This window comes from Ictidomys tridecemlineatus, chromosome 10 (genome assembly GCF_052094955.1).
Source record: "Ictidomys tridecemlineatus isolate mIctTri1 chromosome 10, mIctTri1.hap1, whole genome shotgun sequence".
Lineage (NCBI taxonomy): Eukaryota > Metazoa > Chordata > Mammalia > Rodentia > Sciuridae > Ictidomys > Ictidomys tridecemlineatus.
In genome coordinates, this window is record NC_135486.1 from 31,587,354 (window position 1) to 31,609,524 (window position 22,171).

A 22,171-nucleotide genomic window follows, 5' to 3' on the forward strand; every position below is an offset into this window, starting at 1 on the left:
GTGAATCTGCACACGTTGTTAGTGTCTCTTTGCTTCAAGTGGGTGCTTTAAACTTTTGTTAAGCTCATCTTGTCCTTAGTGGGAGGGCCAGTTCAAATTACCTTGTCTGGGCACCAGGTGCAGTGGCGAATGTTTGTAATCCCAGCAGCTCAGGAGGCTGAGGCAAGAGGATTGCAAGTTCAAAGCCAGCCTCAGCAATATAGTGAGACGCTAAGCAACTCAGTGAGACCCTGTCTCTAATAAAATTCCAAATAGGGCTGGGGTGTGGCTCAGTGGTTGAGTGCAATCCCAGGTACCAAAAAAAAAAAGAAAAGAAACAAACAAAATGAAATTACCTAGTCTGGGGCTGGAGATAGAGCTCAGTGACAGAACATGCATGAGGTCCTGGGTTCAATCCCCAGTACCACAATTAAAAAAAAAAAAAAAAGCTAAATTACACCTAATTTACTATACCAGAAGCTGCCATCATTAGTTAATTATTTGTTTTTTTTCCAACTTTCAAAAAGCTAAGAGTGATATTTTGCTAGGCATGGTGGTGCACACCTATAATCCCAGTGGATCAGGAGGCCGAGATAGGAGGATCGAAAATTCAAAGCCAGCCTCAGCAATTTAGCAAGACCCTGTGTCTGAATAAAAAAATAAAAAGGCTGGGCATGTGGCTCAGAGGTTAAGCACCCTAGATTCAGTCCCCAGTACTTCCATCCCCCCAACAACAAAAAAGCCTAAAGTTAACAAAGTTAAGTGAAACAAGCCAAACTCAGAAAGTCAAGGGGTATATGTTTTCTCTCATATATGTAAGCTAGAGAAAAAAGGAAAAAAAAATGGAGAGATGGATTTCATGAAAACGGAAGGGAGATTGGTGGAGTAGAAGAAGGGTACCAGGGGAGGGGAGGAGGGAAGGAAAGGGGAGGTACTGGGCAACGTACCTGACCAAATTATGTGTGTGCATGTACAAAAACGTAACAATAAAGTCCCCTACTATGTATAATTATAATGCACTAAAAATTAAAACCCAGTTTATAATCATGAGTTATTATGCATAATTTTGAAGAATACTTTTTCATCACTTTTATTGAGATTTATACCATATTAATCACAATCATTTAGTTTGCATTGTTCATTGATTTAATTGTTCTTTGCTTTTTTTTTTTTTACACTTAATTTTTTTTTCCCATTGAGTTCTTTGTTTTGAATAATTTCTCAAGTGGCAGGAATAGTCCTTCAAGCAAACATTTTCAAAAAGTGCTTATGAAAGAGCTCTCTCCACCAGTGCCGTCCACTAGCATCCTGCACAGTTAATCATCTGTTGCCTGGCAGTGCCCAGTCCACCCTTGATGGGTGCTGGGCCCATGCTCCCCTCGCCATCTGGCACAACATGAAACCGTCTGTAGGGGGCAGCAGAAGACGGGGGGGGGTGGGGAGAAGAGGCTTCCGGTTCCATCTGGGCTTTGCTTGCTGCTTGCTCCAGGGTCTCTGAAGCCAGTGGAGTTCCTCTCAGCAGTTTCCAGGGTCCCACCCACAGGTGTCTTCACAGCTCTTTCTGAGGGCACCCTCCTGTTAGCCTGCGGGGAGTTCAGTGCTGCTCTCTTGGGTGGGTTCCTGGTAAAGGACAAGGGTGACCCAGTTGGTTTCCAGGAAAGCCCAGCCCCCTGAGGCAACCCCCTGAGGGGTCCAGCAGCATCCTCCAAAAGCAGCCTCCTGGGGGATGTTGTAGGTGGCCCAGGAGGAGGCCTGCAGCCCACCAGCCTCAACCTGTGCTTCTCTGCCCCATCTTGGCTCTTAACTGTGTTCTAGTTCTGTCCAGGAACAACCCAGAGACCTTCTCTGCCATCTGTAGGCTGCAACCACACCTCCAAAAAGGACGAAATCTCAGGGTTAGGGAGGCCCCCCACTTTCAAGTTCATTCCTTCTTTATTTTTACTCCCTATCACCCCTAGGAGATTCTTTAATGTTCTCATGTCTTCACACTAGAGGTTTAATTCCAACGCTGGCACACAGTCCCTGTGAGCTATGGGACACTTCTTGGCCTCTACTCCCAATGGAATCTTTGTACTATTAACACCTGTGAAGCTGGGTGCGGTGGCGCATGCCTAGAATCCCAGCGGCTCGGGAGGCTGAGGCAGGGGGATTGTGAGTCCAAAGCCAGCCTCAGCAATTTATCGAGGCACTAAGCAACTCAGTGAGACCCTGACTCTAAATAAAATTCAAAATAGGGCTGGGGATGTGGCTTCGTGATTGAGTGCCCCTGAGTTCAATCCCTGGTACCCCAAAAACACAACAAAACAAAACACCTCTGAGTATTGCGCTGGTTTCTGGAATCCATGCAGAACAGGAATCCTGCAGAGTTGCAGCTTGCTGGAAGGGTACCATGTAAGACGATATCACTGCAGACCAACAGGGCGGTCAAACCAGTTAGAGAAATGTCCTTGGTATTCTATAAAACCTACCTCAATTTCTCTTCCATATCAGTGGGCCCACTGTTCTTCTGGACTGCTTGGCTAGACTTGGTGTCCATACCTGTTAGACAGCAGATAAACAGAAGTGGGCAGTGGGCGAACATAGAGTTTTCTATAGACTGAGCTAACCTTCAGCCTGTCTCAGCAGCCACAGCCGGCCATTCTGACCCGGCTGTGGTTTAAGAGATATCAGTAGGACTGGGTTGTAGCTCAGTTGCAGAGCGCTTGCCTAGCATGTGTGAGGCACTGGGTTTGATTTTCAGCACCACAAATAAACAAATAAAGTCCAATTGACAATTAAATTTTTTTTTTTTAAAAAAAAGAGGTAACAGTATGTTACGATCCTGGACTCACAAGCTTGCTATTTTCCTTCTTGGGATTGAGAAGTACAATTCCAAAAACCCATCCATGAAAAAAAACAGCAGAATCCTGACTGGACCCTAATGAAAGAGAGCCTTGTGACCTTCATAGAAACCAAAGGGACGGCGAGTTGCCTTTAGGTAAAAACATGTGCAGTCCAGCTGTCAATCAACAGCTCAGAGGTACTGCCTGGGTGGGATTCTCCTGAAACCTCCCCTCCTACCCCAATAAAAGGGAACTCACAAAGAACTGAGTTGTCACTCTCTTCTCTGGGAGGACCCACTCTCCCCCTTGAGGGTGCTCCCCCTCTTCTTTCTCTTCTAATAAACTTTGCTATACTCTTACTTAGTCTCATGTCTTGCTTGAAATCCTCTCATGCAAGAACACAAGAGCCAAGAACACAGCACAGTCTCTGGCGCCATCTTATTCCATTCCATTATCAATATCCTCTCTTAACCACCTTGCTGCCACCACCCTGCCCAGGCCAGGCCCTGACCACCTAGCCGCCGCGGTGGCTTCCCTGGGAAAGCTATCTCCTCTCACTATTCCTGGAGCCTGAGTGGCAGAAGCCTCCCTGTCCCCGCCCCCAAGAGGCTCCGACCAGCTTGACTCAGTGTTCCTCCTGTTCTGCTCACTCCTACTATCTGTGTCAATCTCCAGGAACTTCCCACCTCTGCTCTGTCCTGTACCTGATCTTTCCTGCCAACCCAGGCTGCTTGACGGGAGGGAGAAAACACCACTTATTTGCATGTATATGGCGCCCTCTGCTGGTGAGGGAAATGTATATCATGACTGAAACTTAATTAGCTGAACCTGAGATATTCAAGAAAACACAGCTGCTGTTCTCTGTTTACCATTTTCCCTTAGCATATAAAAATCAATCAACTGACCAACCCACCGTATTTTGACTTCTTATTCTGTGGTGGTGGTGGTGCAGGGGCTGGGACTCAGGGCCTTGTGCCCTGTCCCCTCCTCCCAAATCACAATCTCTAACATTTATTGGGTAATCACTACATGCCAGGCACTGGACTAATTTCTTTATATTATATAATTTATTCTGGTGGTGTAGCTTATCGGTGGATCACATGCTTACATGTGTGTGGGAGGAGATATATATATATATATATATATATATATATATAAACTTTGTAAGGGATATACTTGGGTCAGGTTTCCTAAAAGTAGAGCCCAAGGCAGATCTGAATGTGTGTCCTCCATTGAAGAAGAATCCTCAGAATCAAGAAAAAGGAGAAGGACACAGTGGGGAGAGGAGCCAAGCAAGGCTGAGCTCTCAGCTGCAGCCAAGCGTCAGCCCCACCTCATGGGAAGCGCTGGAGCCGATGCTGCACTGGAGTTGCCCTACTGAGGGACAGAAGTGGCCTTTCAAGCCATGTCAGGCAATCATCAGGTGAGATCCCCAAAATAAGGCAGCATCCATTCACTCTGGAGAGGGAGTGACTGAACCGTTAGTAGCTGACCCTCACAGCAGCTTGGGGAGTGCATGGCCCTGTAGAGGGGGCTGATTGGGCACCCATAATATCAACCGCCTTCCAAATTCAGAATTGTAATCTGCCGTGTTATAGATTTTGAGTGTTTTTGCTCTCATGATCTCATTCCAGGTGGCAATAATCTTGAGAAATAGACATCATGATCTCACGAACAGGAGGGTAGGAGCCGTCTCAGGACTGCCCAGCCAGCAGACATGTCACGAGTTTGTAAATGGCATCTTCTTAGGTGAAAGTCAGTGGGGCCTCTCCTCAGCCCTCCAAGCCTTTTGAACTCAGACTGAGCCCTGCACAGCCTGAAGCTGTGGCCTCCCTGCTGAGATTAGGTAAAGGGACTTATGCCTCCCAGGAGAGGGGCTGTGACACCTCCTGGGCTTACAGTGCTCCTCTAGGACTGTCCTGAATGAAGGATTCTCTAGGCACTGCTGCCTGTTCAGCAGCTTGGCAAGGTGTCCTCGGGGGTATCTCGGATTCCGTTAGAGGAGACCAGGGCTGCAGCCTGGGAAAGAGCCCGGGCTGCCTGAGAGCTGCCACAGAGCCAGCTGTGCAGGGGTCCTGTCGCAGGGGCTGGAGTTTCCTGGATCTTAGGGGAGGCATCGCCCCCTCTACCTTCTCAGGGATTTTTGCCCCCAAGGATCTGGATCCAGCAAAGAACCTCAATCCACCTATGGAATGAATGAGTTTAAGGAGCCGCTTTGGACATGCTCCCCGCCTCCCCTGAAACCAGCCATCAGAGTCTCCAGTGCAGTCAAGCCCTGCATAATGACGTGTCATTCATAGACAGGTATCCCATAAATTTACAGAGGAGCTGAAAAACTATTGCACAGTGACGTCACAGTACAATGCACCACTCAATCACCTGTGGAGAGGCTGGTATAAGCAAACCTACTGCACCGCCAGTCGTATTCAAGTATATCACATACAACTTTATTCAGTGCATAATACTTGATGATTTAAAAAAGTTATTTTACTGGTTTCTGTATTTACTAGACTGTATCTTTTTTTAGTTTCAAAATTTAATTGTAAGGATCAAGCAGTGGTTATTGATCAAACTGAGGCGCGTTGACAACTTGGAAGTTTGCAGATAAACTTCAAAGGTGACTAATACTGATTTGATTTTCACAACAGTTTAGATCTGCATAAACTTGATTCTGGACATAGTTCAATACACAAGGCTGCTGGGCACTGTGGCTTACACCTGTAATCCCAGTAATTTAGGAGGTTGAGGCAGGAGGATTGCAAATGTAAGGTCAGCCTCAGCGACTTAGCAAGGGCCTAAGAAACTTAGCAAGACCCTGTCTCAAAATAAAAAATAAAAAGGGCGATGGATGTGGCTGAGGGGTAAAGTACTCCTGGGTTCCACTTCCAGTACCAAAAAAAGGTTGCAAAATAATTGTGATACATGATTTAAAAAAATATATTGTGTATAAAAGTTCAAAAACCAGATATGCATCTAACTGGCAAAACCTGCAACTTAAATTGAAAACTAAACTCAAGAAGATCATTATGATGGCCCTGCCACTTCTTGCTTTGTGGCCTGCAGGTTTTTACTGAGGTAACAACCTTGGATCTCTTCCCTGGACCTTTGTCTTCCCCCAACACAAAACCAAACTACAAAACTCACCTCAGAATACTGAGCGGACCCTCAAAAAATTTTTTTTGAGAGTAAGGAGGCTGGTACCCCTCTAGCACTTCTCCCCATCATCTCCTCAGTAGAAGAGTGAGGGGCCAAATGTCAAGCCTGGCCAAGGGAATGGCTTGACGGAGGAGCCAGAAAAGAGAGGAAGAGTGGCAGAGGCTGCAGCCTTTCAGCTCAGGCTCTGCTGATGTCGAATCCATCTCATTGATGTTGGCCTCTTCTGTGTCCAGCTATTGTCCACACTGAGCTTCCGCTTCATTGTCCGTTTCCAGGGCCAGGTTGTTAGGTTTCCCAGAACACTGCCCAGCGGAGTCAGAGGCTCTTCCGTGTCACCTTCTCGAGCACCATGAGTTACAGGTTTGATGTCTCCACTGCTGGCTGCTCCGGTGGCTGGGACCCTGACCACTTGTTCCCTGGCTGGCTGCTTTGCTACTACACTGCTGGGTGAGTTGAGGTCTCCGCCATCTCCCCGTGTGCCTACCAGCCTTGCTGAACTCCAAGCTCTGTGTTCCACGACAGGATCGATGCAAAGGTCACAGCGACTGTAAGTTCTATTAAAGTTCTTGGTGCCTCCCGAGTCTATATCATCTGGTCCATGTCTTCTCTGTGGTTTAATGGTTCCTTGCTCAGCCACATTGTGATGGTCTTGATTCCTGCATCCTGAGACTCAAGGGCCAACCCCAGGATTCTCCTTGTACTTTCCAGAGACTCATCAGGAACTTACTGACCCTCCACCCGAATCCCTCTAATGACAAACAGTCCATGATGAAGCAAAGTCAATCAGTCATGGAGACAAAATGGACATTTAAACAGCTCTGGCCATGGCAGCTCAATGCCATGCTATATTTTTAATCATTATTTTAGAGTATATGCCTACTACTTATAAAAAATTTGGGGGCTGGGGGTGTAGCTTAGTTGGTGGAGTGCTTGTCTTGAATGCACAAGGCCCTGGCCCTGGTTCAATCCCCAGCACCAAAAAAAAAAAAAAAAGTTGACTGTAAAACAGTGTGTGGTGTTCACTGACAGCAACTCAGGCATCTCGTGTCCACTGCATCTCTTGGCTGCAAATGAAGGCTGTGGATCAATTGCCCTGCACCTTTGGGTTTTCGAGGCACACTCTGTGACATTCACCTGCGATGCCACTGTCAAAGGATGCAGCTGTCACCACAGAAGGTCCTACTGCTCCTCACCACTCCACCAGAGCTCAGGAGGCAGGTTGGTGAAGTAAAACAGATTTCTTCAAAGCTGACCCTGAGGAAGTTAGGGGATACTTTCATTGCTTCCTATCTCTATATATGGGGGGGGGGGCTCAGGGGCACAAACAAGTTTTATAAAAGAAGAGGGGATACTGAGGGACCAAAGGCAGAAAACATATTTCTAACTAGCTAGTTAGAAATATGTCAATTTCCATTTCCTTTGTGCCCAGCCAGGGTCAGGGGGTGGCTTTTCGGTTTCCATTCACAGCATGCAAAAAAAGCTGTTACCATGGAGTTGGGAGGTAAGAACATTTAATTCCAAAGAGGCTGTGTTACAGCAGCACATAGAAGAGCCCCTGAACCTCACATCATGGTGGGAAACCAGGCTCGGTCCAAACCGCCCCCCATCGCATCACTTCCTGGACATCACAGTTAGAAACAGGTAGAAACAGCAGGAAAAAAAGTCACAAGAGTGGCTGTTCTGACGTCAGTGAGTGGCCCTTGTCCTAAGAGTCCGGGTAGCACCCACCTGCCAAGCAGCACAAAAGAGGTGGGGACAAAAAAAAAAAAAAGTCAGAGAGCTGCTGCGCAAGCTATGATGTAAGGAAGTTTCCCAGAAACTGTGGCTAGACACATCCTTTTGCTGCTCATTGGCAGAATTTGGTCATATGATCTCAGCTGACAGCATAGGAGGCTGGGAAATGTAGTCTCTGATCTGGGCAGCCATGTTTCTAGCTAAAATTTGTCTTGGATAATGTAGGAGAAAGTCATTGGAGAACCACTGGCATGTGTGGCCTTAGGCCATCCTCCTGACCCCTCTGGGCTTGGAGATAAAGCTATCTTGCCATAAACAGGTTGCATTAATGGAAGGCTCATACGCACAGCATCTAGCCCAGAGCCTGGGACATACAGACAACTTTCCCTTTACTCCCCCCATCTCCAGATTTTCTGGAGTGTGTAGTGGTAGGTCTCATACTCTCAAATGTGGCCACAGCTCCTGCAGCCAGGGTCTGAGCACTGAGCCCTCCCAAACTCCCAGAGTCAGCCAGAAACTTCTTGCCAGAGCTTCTGAGCCAAACCTCAGCATTAGTAGACTAATTAAGCCCTACACTGACCACCCTGGAATCTGGAAACACACTTCCCCCACCTCTCTGAGACGGTTGCATGAGAGAACCCCTGCCCAGCCCTCACCACAGCCCCAGATTCCAGTCTTGTCCTGACTGGTGCTGAGAACAGAGTGCAGCGAGGACTAATTCAGAGAAAGGCCTCAGACATTCTCCAGCCTGGGAAAGCTGAGGGCAGCAGCATGGCAGAGGGCTCCCTGTGCTCCAGGAAGGAGCTGTCTCTTTGTGCACATCAGAATTTCAGACTCTTCTATCCAAAGGCAATCCCTGTCTCCCAAGTTTACTTATTTTTTTTTTTTTAAAGAGAGAGAGAGAGTTGGGGGGGGGAGAGGGAGAGAAGAGGAGAGGAGAGAAGAGAGAATTTTTAATATTCATTTTTTACTTTTTGGCAGACACAACATCTTTGTTGGTATGTGGTGCTGAGGATCGAACCCAGGCCGTATGCATGCCAGGCGAGTGTGCTACCGCTTGAGCCATATCCCCAGCCCAGTCTCCCAAATTTAAAGTGTTGCCTAAAACAAGCGACCATAGATCAAAACTTTTCTTTTTTTTAGAGGGGGTGTGTGTTTAAATGAAACTTTGTTGCAGAAAAATTAATCAGTTACTAGCAGAACTATTAGCTGATCACTCATCCATTGACAACTCTTATCATTTATTCAGTGCTGTATTAAACAGTGTATTGGAGGACAGATGAACTAATGTCTCCAAGCTTCCTAACAATTTAAACGAAAGTAACAAAATGTTTTGAGATCCTATTTTGGAATACAAAGAACATTTGGCTTCTAGTTTCCATTCTCTGTAGAACAAGAACAGGTCATTCCTCCATTGACATGCATTTTTTAAAAAATCACATTTTTCCATTCTGCTGATGCTATAAATACAGTCCCAATCCTCCAGCCACTTCGGTAATGAGCATTAAGTATATCATGGGACCTCAAATCGCTCACAGCGGAAGGCTTACACGGAAGGGATGCTGCTAGAATAATGCTGTTTCCTTTGATGTGACAACTGAGCATCCATTTTCCTCCCCTCCTGATGACTTTTTGAGCATCTTAGAACAGTGGGGAATGGTTTTAGTTTCATAACCAAGTTAGAGTGAAGACATTGGCCACATAATATACATGTTCCATTTTTTTTTTTAATCTGAAATTTGGGCAACTGTTCTCTTGCCACTACTTTGCAGTTGCTAAAAGAAGTTTTTGTCCAAGGCTGGAAGAACTTAAATCTTCTCAAATGAGCATGGGAATGAATGGAGGGAGGTAAACAAAAAATAAAATTAAAAAAGATGAGGTCTGGTAGGGGAACAGCTGGATAAGAAAATCGAAAAAGGTGGGCTGGGGATGTGGCTCAAGCGGTAGCGCGCTCGCCTGGCATGCGTGCAGCCCGGGTTCGAACCTCAGCACTACATACCAACAAAGATGTTGTGTCCGCCGAGAACTAAAAAAAAATAAATATTAAAAATTCTCTCTCTCTCTCTCTCCCCTCTCTCACTCTCTCTTTAAAAAAAAGAAAAAAAAATCGAAAAAGGAACAGGAATTTAAAGTCTACTCCAGCTCTAAGCAGGTGATTCTGACATTAAGGCAGTATCTATTCCCAAGATGTTGTGTTGTACTTATCTCTGTCTGTTTTATAGATCTGTATGTACTCTGGCATTAAAGGGTCATCTGGGTTTGGATCACACAGCAGTGAACAAATAAATAAAAGAACTTTAGAGCCAGACATGGTGGTGCACACCTGTAATCCCAGGAGCTTGGGAGGCTGAGGCAAGAGGATTAGAGTTCAAAGCCAGCCTCAGCAACTTAGGGAGGCCCTAAGCAACTCAGCGTAATCCTGTCTCTAAATAAAATGTAGAAAACGAGGTTGGGGGTGTGGCTCAGTGGTTAAGCTCCCCTAGGTTCAATCCCTGCAACAAAACAAAAACAACCAAAAAAACTTTAGAAATACTTACAGCAGGGCCGGGGTTGTGGCTCAGTGATAAAGAGCATTTGCCTACCATCGTGAGGCATGGGGTTTGATCCCTGGCACCACATAAAAATAAATAATTAAAATAAAGATACTGTGTCTATCTACAACTAAAATTTTTTTAAAAAAAATACTTACAGCATTGTGGTCTTAAATTTTGAGACTTTTGGATTTTAGAATTTTGCTGCCATTACTGTTAATATGTGGATGAGAAGTTCTTGTTGCAAATGTAAATGCAAGTGATTTGAAGGTGTAGACTGTAGGAAAATGAATTGTCAAAAAGAATATGCCGGGCTGGGGATGTGGCTCAAGCGGTAGCACGCTCGCCTGGCATGTGTGCGGCCCGGGTTCGATCCTCAGCACCACATACCAACAAAGATGTTGTGTCTGCCGAAAAGCTGAAAAAAATAAATATTAAAAATTCTCTCTCTCTCTCTTTAAAAAAAAGAATAATGCTCTTAAGAACATTATTTAAAAAAAAGAAATATCAATGAAAATATAGTTAAAACTTAAAAAAAAAAAAAGAAAAGAATATGCCACCGTGATATGGGCTCTCATTGGATTTCACAATTGTAGCTTGCCAGTAAAATACTGCAGGCCCCTCCTGGACCTGCAGAACGTGTGCTGTACGCCATGGTCTGTGCTTTTGCTCAGGTCCTCACTATCTTGGTGGGTGCTCAAAGATCAGGCCAAAACTCTTGATTATCTCCTTGACTCACACTGGTTGTGCCATACCCAGGTGCAGAGAAGCCTGGGTCTCTTTCCCATGCAGTCAGGTGATGCCTCCCCAAGAGGCTCAGGCACATGACACAGACACAGACACAGAACTACTGTCAGCTCTCAAAACACGTCAGTCATATCTTTCTGAAAAATTCAAGATTCACATTTTGCAGGTTTAGCTCAAAAGACGTGTCCCCATTTCTTTTTCCTAGTAAAATTAACACTCCATCAAAACAGACCACACTGAATCTCTAGTTTCACCTGTCCTGGGCACAGTGATCATATCCCTTGAGTCACTGAAAAAAAATCTCACTTCATTCCTGCACAACCTCAGGCCGTGGGAACTCTTGTCCTGACAGATTTGGAAACAGAGGGTCAAGAAGGTTAATCAGGTTGCTCAAGGTGACACGTGGAAGAACTGGTTGAACTGGGATTTAGTGTCTGGTCCACCTGGCTCCAAATTTGTTCTGTAATCACTACGTTGAGGTAGGCAGGTGTCTCCCCGCCTAAGGTACTGACCCTCACCCAGTGAAGGAAGCCAGCTCAGGGATCTTGGCTACCTGAGAGAATCAGGGACTCATGGTCCCTAGAAGAAAGCCCTCTTCTAGGTGAGGAGATGAGCCTTGGGGACTACAGGTCCCCGCCTCCAGCAGTTACCATGAAGCCAGGCTAGGAAGGTACTTAGAGGCTGGGGAGCCGATGTCACTCATAACATGGGACCTGCCTGTACACTCCTCATCTTGCAAAAATCCAAGACTAGATAGGCACAGGGAAGACCCAAATCCCTGGGGGAAAAAAAGGACTATATTGTAATCTGCATTAAGACCTGGTCCCTAAAGCTCACCACCTCAAGTTTTATTTTAAAGGCCTCTTAACCAAGGCGTGTCCAGCAGAATCATCAGATCAAGCTTGTCACAGACACCTTCTCAACCTGCCTGTTCTCCAGAGGGGAGAAAGAGGCCTCACCCAGCAAGACAAGCTGGTGGCTCCTGTAACCCAGGAGGTTCTGAGAGCAGAGGGAAGGATGACATAGGAGGCTCCTGATGAGAAGTGCGCCCAGGCCTAGATGGTCCTCCCTTCCTGGTTGGCCTCTGCTGCAGAGGGAGCCTCCAACTTTCAACCTGGGGCCACTTCATCTCTTCCTAGAAACTCTGACCCCTGCTTGAAGGCAGGGGTGTGACTTATCTGGACATTTCCTCCCAGGAGTGGTCCCAATGGGACATTTTCAAGGCCCTTGTTCTAGACCCAAGTTCTACAACAGGATCCCCAGCCCAGTAAGCCCTTGTGCCCCAGGGATGGTTCCTATCTTGCAACTGTTTCTCTGTGCATCTCTGACTACCTGCTAAACATGGGCGACTCCTCTAGCCTGGCCCAGGATGCTCACTAAGTGGGCTCAGAATACAGAACGGATCTGGTATTCACTCTTGGCCAGAGAGGACGTGGCAAAGGAAAGGTGCTAGCTGATAGAGAAGGAAAGTCCCAGGTGAGATCTCTGGCTGGGTTCTGGGAGACCAGTGATGTCAGTGGGTACTCCTGCTTCCTCTTGGGTCCTCAGGTGAAGGAGACAGACTCCCCACCTTGCTGTGGGATCTGCAAGACTTGCTTGAACTCTGAGCCTCATCTTTACTTCTGTATGACAGGGAGGTGAGTCCTGCCTTCATGAAGATGAACAAAGGTAAATCACTATGATTCTCTGAAATAGAAAGAGAGGGAGAGCGCCAAATGTCTGTATTCCTCTCTGTGTCCCTGTAGAAACCAGTTTGATGGTTGGAACTCTGGTGTGTTCCCAAGCACACCAGCAGGGGGAGCCAGACCCCCATTTTGGAGCCTGAGCTGCCCTGGTTGGAGCTGGGAGTGTCCTGTCTTAACAGGTATTGCTCCAGGCAAGGTGTGTCTCAGCCCAGAAAGGGCCCCCAATCTTCAGCGATCTGAAATAGCTGGCTATGTTTATTTAAAGCCAGTCACCATTTCTCATCGTCTGACTTCCTCTGGGTGCGTGCAGGGCTGGCAGTGCGTGTGCACAGTGACTGTGTGACTGTTCCTGTGTAACTCTGGGCTTGTGCCCAGCTGGGGTGGACTTTGGCCAGCCCACATCCTGGGCTCCATGCAGTGTCCAGGCAGATGGTCCCAGGCCTGGAGACGGTGCTACTGTTGCTGCGGATACACCTCCTTTGGACTCTGCCTGTAGGAGTCACCCTTGTGTGCCCTTCATGGGGAAGGACCACTCCAGCAAATGGTAGGCCCATGGCCTTGGTCCTACGGGGCAGAGAAGAGGACACAAACTGTGAAGCAGATTTGGCCAGCAGAGGACTTTCCCAGCAGCTGGCTCAAAACCACATTTCATAAACACTTATTGGGGGGCCCCCACAGGATCTTCCTTTCCAACTTGGGGGCACAGGCAAGGAGCTTACAGAGCAGGAGGCCAGAGAACGACCACAGAACAACTAGCCCTGAAGACGCATCCTGAAGAAGGGGGTGGTGGCTGCAAAGGCCTCTGAGAGCCTGGAAGAGGCCATGGTCACCCCGAGTCGTAAGGAACCAGAGGAGTTGTCCAATGAGACCACAGGAGGCCCCGCTATGATTCCTGTTCTTGAGGGACCAGGGGACCAGGCAGGCACACGGAGAAGCGGTGTGACGACTCAGGGCAGACTACAGCACTTTACAGCTTGCCAAACTATTTAACAGATTTTTATTGTGTGAGGTAAATCAGAAAAGGAAAGTCACAGAAGTTAGTAACTTATCCAGGGACACCCAGCCAGGACTTGAGATTCTACTTCCCCAGTTCCAACCTCAGCTGGTCTTTCAGGTAGCCTCTGCCCCTTCTCCTGCCCCAACTCCCCTGGGCGTCTTGGTTTGACAGGTGGAGAGCTTGTTTTTGTTTATGTTGGCTCAGGTCACCCAAGTTGGTTAACATCTGGAGGCTGAGCTTACCCCACCCAAACACACAGGAGGTGGGCGGGCAGACAAGGCCACTGTGGTCCTTTAGAGGGAGTGCGGTTCTGTCCAGAAAGCTGGCGTTGGGATCGACTCCTTCTTTTTTCTCTTGCAGCGCTGGGACTGAACCCAGGCCTGAACCCAGGGCTTCGCCCCGCTGCGCTCACCCCAGCTGTAGTGCCAGGATCTGCTCAAGCCACCCATTCCCTCCTGTGAGTGCTGGCGACCCAGAGCCAGAGGACAGGAGCCAGCTTTCCCCCAAAGGATTGCTCAACCTGTCAGACGGGGCCCAGAGGCGAGCAGTGTGCAAGAAACACGAGGCAAAGGGCAGCTTAGGAGCCCACCTGGCTTGACTCTTACCTCTCTGGTTCCCCAAACCAAGTCCCTGGCAACTCCTCAAGTGCCAGCCTCTTTACCCGGAAATAAATCATAGAATGACCTGAGAGCCACAGGGAGGAGCAAGAGACGATGCAGGTGCCCAGATATCACAGCCAGGTGGGGGCAGATACAAAATCTAGTGGCAGCTCTCACTAGTTACAGGCAGCTGGGTGACTTCCCTGTCCCTACAGGTGACCATTTTACAGTGACCACAAGTAGACTTTCCTTGCCCCAGTCAGTGCCAGGTCCCCTCATAGGTCCCTGCCATGCAGGGCACAACGATGCAGGTCTGTAAACCCAGAGACGGGAGGCTGAGATAGGAGGACTGCAAATTTGAGGCCAGCCTTGGCAACTAGCCCTTGCTGTTCCCTGGCCCTTATTGCATTGTCTCTGCACAGTTAAGTGCCCAAACAACTCATTGGGCTACAATTTTAGTACCACGGTCATGTCAAGGAGGAGGAGGAGAGACTCCAACGTGGTGGAGCCATTCTTTGAGTAGACTTGAAGACACCGTGTGCCTCAACCACACGCCCTCCAAGAAGACAGACTTCCAAATCCAGGGGACCTGGGATCATGCACTACTATATGTGACCCTGGTGCGTTTCTTACCCTTGTGGAACTCCCTTCTTCACCTATCAACTGGGGCACACATCGATGGGACTCTAGAGAGGGTTACAATTGAACCAATTTTGTTTGTTTGTTAAGGAGGTAGTGAGGTCTCACTCTGTTGCCCAGGCTGGATTCAGACTTCTGGGCACAGGCAAAGCTCCTGACTCAGTCTCCCTCCTGAGTAGCTGGGACTATAGGCATACAGCACCACACCCAGCAAGAGAGGATTATAGATGAAACTTGTGGAGTGTCTGAAGCCTTGCCCAACACCTGGAGGGATTCATAAATGATAACTGTAATCCTGACAGCCGGGCAGGGTTCCAAAAGAATCAAATTCACAGATTTGTCGACGTAGCTGTGGTGTGTCCATGACGAGATTTTGTAAGTGAACTACTCCAGGGGCCCACGGTGGGCAAGAGCCGCTTCACAAGCAGAGCGCTGAGGGAGCTTCCTGAAGACACTGGGACCAGGTCTGTTGTGATCCTTGGATCAATGTGGTGACCCACTCGTTGAGCCCAGCGGGCCCATGTGTATGGACACACGTGCACATGTGTGTGTTTTCTTTTGTCTCTCTCCTTCCACTGATCTGTCCCGAAGCCGGAGTTGGAGGGGACGTATCATCTCATCCATTCGCTGCTTCTGATCGGGATGGTCTATGAACCACTGGTTGTGAGTCAGATCTTCAAGGCAACTTCCCCTTCCCACCCCACGGAGGGGTCAGTTCACGCTCAGCTTGGGTTCAGCCACCACGTTTCCCCTTTGGCCAAAGGCGCACCCTTCCGGCTGCAGCGTTGCGCTGGCTTTGTGTGCTAAGGGGAATCTGCTACGGCAGAGCAGACAGTCCTGGTGCCAACCCTGGGCCCTGCCTGCTGGGTGATGAAAGGGCTGCTGGGGCTGAGCCTGGCCAGGAGGAGGAGAGGAGGGGCAGAGACAGCTCCGAGTGTGAGCAAGTTGCCCTCGGGGCGCTGGGGGAGGCTCTGGCCCAGTGCTGTGTCTATTTATAGCCAAACACACCAAGAGACACGCATGCGCAGCAGAGGACTTTTTATTTCCTGGAAACATTTACCGCCTCTCTTCGTACCAGATTTCCCAGGCAGCGTCATCCCGAAAAAAGCAGAAGTGCGTGCAAGAAGAGATCTTTGGAAAACCCAAACCTGATGGCTCCGCTGCCCTTTGGGAACCTACAGTGGTGTCCCTGGCCTCGGGGTGATCTTTCCAGGCATTCCAGACCACCCTGCTCATTTCTCCATTTCATGTGTCACCCCCAGACTTCCCCACACTCCTCCCAAACCAAAAAGCGGTCCTGGCCTCTGCTCCAACCAGGCCGAGCCCTCTACACCTCGCGCCAGGGCGCACACAACCCGTCTGCCAGGAGCGCGATCCCCACCGGGGTCCTTCAGCAAAGCCGTCCCATCTCTGAGATACGGCCCACAGACCCCCCACAGGTGTCTTTTCTCACCTGCTGGGTTGGCACAGGATCCAGCGCCCCTGAATGCTGAGGACTCCGCCCGCTTATCTCACTTGTTCCTAGTCACATCTGTGTCCTCCAAATCATGAATTCTTCAGGGTGGATGACCGTGTCCCCCTCCCCTTCGCGTTTCCAACATGTAGGTCACCACCTGAAGCAGAGCTGACGCCCAGGGGGAAACTGAGAGGAGGCCTGAGATTGCCAGGGTGGAGTGCCAGGCTCAGGGCCAGCTTCCCGGAGGGCCTGGGGCAATGCCTGCCAGGTCCCCTGCCACCTGAGAGAGGTTCCAGCTGCTCAGCCTCTCCAGGCGTTCGTTTCCTACCCTGTGAGGTGGGAAAAAAGAATCGAACCTCACTTGGAAGATAATTGTGAAATTTCTGCGACACTGGACATAAAGGGTTTCCTAGAGTCCCTAGTGTGTACACCGATTATTTTCTCTCACAACCTACATTTTGTCTATTAGCAACTCCTGTAGACTCCTCCTGTAAGACAGCCACTCCTTATTTTCCAATAAGACATAAAGGATACCCTAGAGTGCCTAGTGTGTATCCACCGATTATCATCTTTCCTGTTTAGCTTACTGGTCTCAGGATTATCCTTTAGCTTTCCTACTCTCAACCTTCAAAACCTACCTCTATACAAGAGCTCAGTGCCATGAGACCACAAAGAGCTCAGCTGTAAAATCCTGGAAGAGCGGCATCCCAAAGCTCTGGGCTGGGCGCAGGCCTCTGCTCTCTGGCCCTGGGCATTCACAGCTGACTCAGGAGGCAGAACCAAACCCTGCTTCTGCCTCAGACTCGATATTCCCCTCCTCTTAGCCCAACCCAACCCCTGTAGTGGTGGCTTTGCTGGAGCTCCTTTTCTCTGGACCTATGGGCGCTGGACCTATGCCCTAGGGAGAGGGAGCCCTGGGACAAGACCTCAGGAAAGAACAATGGCAACACTGCCCACAGCTGCCCTTTGTCAGTTTTCTTCTTCTTCTTCTCCTTCTCCTCCTCCTCTTTCTTCTTCTTTTTTTCCCCCCTGGGACCAGGGATTAAACCCAGGGGCCCTTTACCACGGAGCCACATCCCCAGCCCATTTAATTTTTTGAGACAGGGTCTTGCTAAGTTGCATAGAGCCTCACTAAATTGCTGAGGCTGGCATGGAACTTGTGATCCTCCGGCCTCAGCCTCCTTGGCCGCAGGGATTCCCAGCGTGCACCACCACGCCTGGCTTGTCTGGTTTTCTTGAGGTTCCCACAGGTCCTTCCTAGGAGGGAAATCAGTGCCATCCTCCTGGGACTTGATTTCCCCCAAAAGCAATACTTTGGGTTTCACAGGGTCTCAGAATTATCCTTTAGGCTTTCTTACTCTCAACCTTCAAAACCCACCTCAGGAATCCAGGGCCCTGGTTTTGTGAATGTTTGTCTGATGTGCTGGCCATTTTGGTTACATTCAACTGGACTTCCCATTTGAACTAGGAGCGAAGTTGCCTGTGAATTCATCCTTACTCATACCCCCCTCCCCAACCTACAGAAGTCCTGTGAGAGGATTGGCCTTCTTTCCCTCCTGTCCTCCCTCACCTTCCTGCCTGTCTCCCATTCCTAGTCCTCCAACCCATGGCTGGCAACCTCTCTGACCTCTGGCACAGGTGGGGGACCCTCTTCTGCTCCCTCTGTTCTAAGAACACTTTTTCCCAGACTCCCAGCTGTGAGTGACTCATCAGCTGCGGGGACACAGTGCACCTGGACAGAGCGAAGGTAGAGGAGGGGGGCATTGTGACAGGACCTGATAAAGTCCAAGAGCAGTAGAAACTGAAGAAGGCCGCAAATCCGCTGCTCTCCGTCACAGCTTGGAGGCTGGGTCATTAGGCAAAGTCTGTAAATAACATCTGAGTGGCCTCGCCCAGCTGGGTTGGGACAGTGACGTTCTACTCCCCAAATAGAACTCGGTCATCTGCCTCGGGCATTCCCCTGGCCCTGGGAGAGCAGCAAGAATCTGTCCCTCCCCCTGAGTACTCTAGAGCTGGGACCCAGGCTGTAGGGACCCCCCAGCTCACAGGTCCATGGCAGGATTGGGCCAAAGGTATGGTTCACGTGTTCTTTGCAACCTGTTTCTGTCCCTGGAACACTCAAGGTCCTTGTTTTCAACAGTTTATAAGAGGAACAAAGAATGCTGTTCCCCCAGGAAAATAAGCAGATTCAGATGCTCCGGGGACCTCAGAGTGGAAGCAAAGGACATCTGTGTTTAGGCCTACAGAAAGCCATCCACTCACTCGATGTGTTTGGGGTCTCCCAGGAGGACGCTGACCGGGGATGCAGTGGGCACCCAGGAGTGCTCCCTGCGGGGAGGTGCCGAGGGCCAGTGGAGCCAAGTGTGACCAGAGCCATGCAAATGCACAATCAGGCTTTCTGTCCCTTAGAGCGACTCTCTCCTGCCACCCTTTCCACTCCAATAGCCCCTCCTCCCTCTGCAGAGCGGAGGGGTGATGTTTAGACTGCCATCTGCCACCTCCCCCACACGCCAGGTCCTTGAGCAGGAGTAATCTAAACGACTTGGGTAACTGAGATAAGATCCTTTGCTGCCATTAAACATTGACAGGCGCCAACATGGTGAGAGCGCTTGGTTGCAGAGAAAGTCCTGGGCTAGTCGATGGGGTGTGGGAGGCCACAGCTGCTGGGCCATTAAAAATGAATGGAAACTCCTAGAAGGGGCTGCCTCTCTGCAAGTGTCATTAGCCAGAGGATGGTGCCAGCAGGATTTAGAAAAGGCCCAGTCTCTGAGTAAAAGAATAGTCTTAGTTATGCCCTTCACCCTCTGTTAGTTGGATGGAAAGAACATAAGCCCTGAATTTGAGTCTCATCTAGACTCTGTAGTAGAGCTTTAAGCATCCTGAACCTTAGTTTATCTGTAAAATGGGCTTAATACTTACTCAAAAGGTCACCATAGAAGGGTGCGATGGTGCACACCTGTAATCCCAGCAGCTGGGGAGGCTGAGGCAGGAAGATCACAAGTTTGATGGCAGCCTCAGCAATTTAGCAAGGCCCCAAGCAAATCAGCGAGACCCATCTCTAAATAAAATATAAAAAAGGGCTGGGGAGGTGGCTCAGTGGTTAAGTGCCCCTGGGTTCAATCTCTAATACAAAAAAAAAAGAAAGAAAGAAAGAAAATTGCCATAAGAATTAAATGAGCCAGGTGTGGTGATGTGCCCCTGTCATCTGAGCAGGTTAGGAGGCTGAGGCAGGAGGATCACAAGTTCAAGGTCAGCCTCAGCAACCTAGTGAGGCCCTGTCTCAAAAAAAAAAAAAAAAAAAAAAGGCTGGGGATGTGGCTCAATGTCAGAGTGCTTGTCCAGCATGCACAAGGCATCAGATTCAATCCCAAGAACTACAGACGAAAGAACACAAAGGAATGAAGTGAAATGGTATGTGTAAGTTGGTTAGTACAGAGCTTGGTTTATTAGAAATGGTTCTAACAGGATACCACCTGCCCCTGCCCCCACTCCTCTTGGAAGCGGGCAAACCTATTTCCACTCTCAGGTCCCTCAAGGAGACTCTTTCTGCCCCTGCGGAATCTCTTCTCTGCCCCTTCCCACCTCAAGGGTTCTGGAGACCCTGGTCTCACAAAGGATGGAAGGAATTGGGTCACTTGGCACAGATCACCACAGGCCGTCAGGCCCACAGATCCTCAGGTACAGTTAGTCCAATACCCTCGTGTATGGCAAAGAGGAGGGACTGAGGCTCAGCAAGTTGGTAGCATTCAGAGAGTTCAAGGTGCTTAAAACCATACTCCCACCGGGCGCCATGGTGTATGCCTGTAATCCCAGTGGCTCGGGAGGCTGAGGCAAGAGGATGGCACGTTCAAAGCCAGCCTCAGCAATTTATCGAGGTGCTAAGCAACTCAGTGAGACCCTGTCTCTAATAAAAAACAAAAGAAGGCTGAGGATGTGGCTCAGTGCTAGAGCTCTTGCCCAGCATGCGCGAGGCCCTGGGTTCACTCCCAGCATCACAAAAAAAAAAAAAAAAAAAAAAAAGGAAGGAAGGTAGGAAGGAAGACATCACTCCTGACTCCTGGCACCATGCAGGAGAGCTGGGGCTAGGGCTGAGAGGCTCTGCCCCTGTCCTTGGGCAGGTGCTGTGAAGGGTGAGTGACTCACTCCCAGCTCCACAGTCAGCACAGAATGCAGGCCCAGGAAGCTCTTGTGACTTCCAGGCCAGCAACACCGCTCCCTCTCAGGGCACCTGGAATTTCTTGTTTGCACACTGGACGTGCACTTGACCCCGCACATTTTGTTTCTGGCAGTGGTGTCACGTACTTCCTTGATGCTGGGAGGTCAACAATTGAGCGGGAGTGTTTGAAGAGGAAAGAGGATGAGCCAAGTCTGACAGGGTCAGTCCTTTCTCTGCCCAGTGTTTGCCCCCAATTACCCCTGACTCAACTTGTTACTAAATCGTGCTGTTATTACAGACCACAGTCTCCTTCCTGCTGCAATCACCTTGGGCTTCCTAGTAGCGTCACCTGGGGCAAAGATGGATGGGATCTGAATGGCTTGTTTGAGCAGGGAGTCAGGAGGTAGGAGCTCCAGGTCCCAGTTGGCCTCTCGGATAACATCTTATTAACCTAAAGTTCAAAACCAGTCTGGGCCGCTTAGTGAGACCCTGCTTCAAAATCAAAAAGAAAAAGGGCTGGGGTTGTAGCTCAGTGGTAGAGGGCCTTGCGTTCAATCCCCAGACTAATAATAAACAACTTAGCTTATTCTGTGGGATCATTGTGAAAATTAAATAACACAATAAACATGAAAGTTCTGGGAGATAATCCATATCATTATGACACAGGGAGGGACTGAATGAATAGTCCGGGGCACGTTGGCCAACCAGGTTTCTTACACTGAAAATGTTCTCCAACCCTCCCCACTCCCAATGGACCAGAGTGACTCATATCACCCTCCTGCTGTTGGGAAAGTGCCTGTGTGCTCTCCATGGTCCAAATGAAGAAAGTGAGACTTCCTCTTGCTGCACCAGAGTTCAGAGGCCAGAGGATGGATAGATAGGCAGCTAGACAGACCCATATATTATATCGTCTATATGCTACATAATATGTATGCATGTGTATATGCCTACATATTACACTGGCCTAATTCAAAAGTGTCAGAATCAGGGAAAGACTCATTTCACAATGGTGGAGGAAGACTATAGGGCCTCTCAAGTGAGACCCTTTCTTAGAATAACAGTATTTATTGCAGCCCTGGGTCTTACATGCATTACCTCATTATTCAACAGCTATCCCATGTGATAGATTCCACTGTCATTTCCATTTTGTGGATGAAGAAAGAAGTCCGGGAAATATGAAGTAACTTGTCCAAGCTAGGACAAGCAGTGTGCCACAGCTGTCTGCTCCATAGACCACCTGTCACACTGGTCTTAGAGATTTGGGGTGAGGCGGAACTTTTGTTACAATGACCAAGCCCAAGGAAAAGTCTCTGGACCTTTGGAAGGATGTTCAAAACCCCGTCTCCATCCCAGTTCCTGCTTGATAAGCCAGGAATCAAGTTGGATGTTCCACAACGTTCTGCTCCCTGGCCAATAGGGCAGGTGCTGGCCAGCGCTTCCCACCTCAGAAGTTCACTGGTCCCAACAACATGGGCGGCCCACTAATGGTGGGCTGTGCCAATGGCTTTCAGACAGGAAACTGCTGGGTGGCTTGCCTTCCTTCACACCTCTGAGGAGAGACGACCCAGAAGGACAACCTGGTGAGAACTGAGATCTGGAACTCCTATGACTGTCCCCCCTTCCAAAACCCCCAATCATTCTCTAACTGGTTCCACAGGACTTGGCGCTGC

The 22,171-nt window shown here is 49.0% G+C and overlaps 1 long non-coding RNA gene across 1 annotated transcript; it reads right to left on the minus strand.

The window, feature by feature from the left end:
- Nucleotides 1-1,092: 1,092 nt before the first annotated feature.
- Nucleotides 1,093-8,133, minus strand: LOC144367171 (uncharacterized). The gene is made up of 3 exons (XR_013426470.1): nucleotides 5,946-8,133; nucleotides 2,448-2,517; nucleotides 1,093-1,599 (listed from the first exon to the last, which is right to left on the minus strand). It is a non-coding gene; the product is annotated as an uncharacterized LOC144367171 (long non-coding RNA).
- Nucleotides 8,134-22,171: the final 14,038 nt, after the last annotated feature.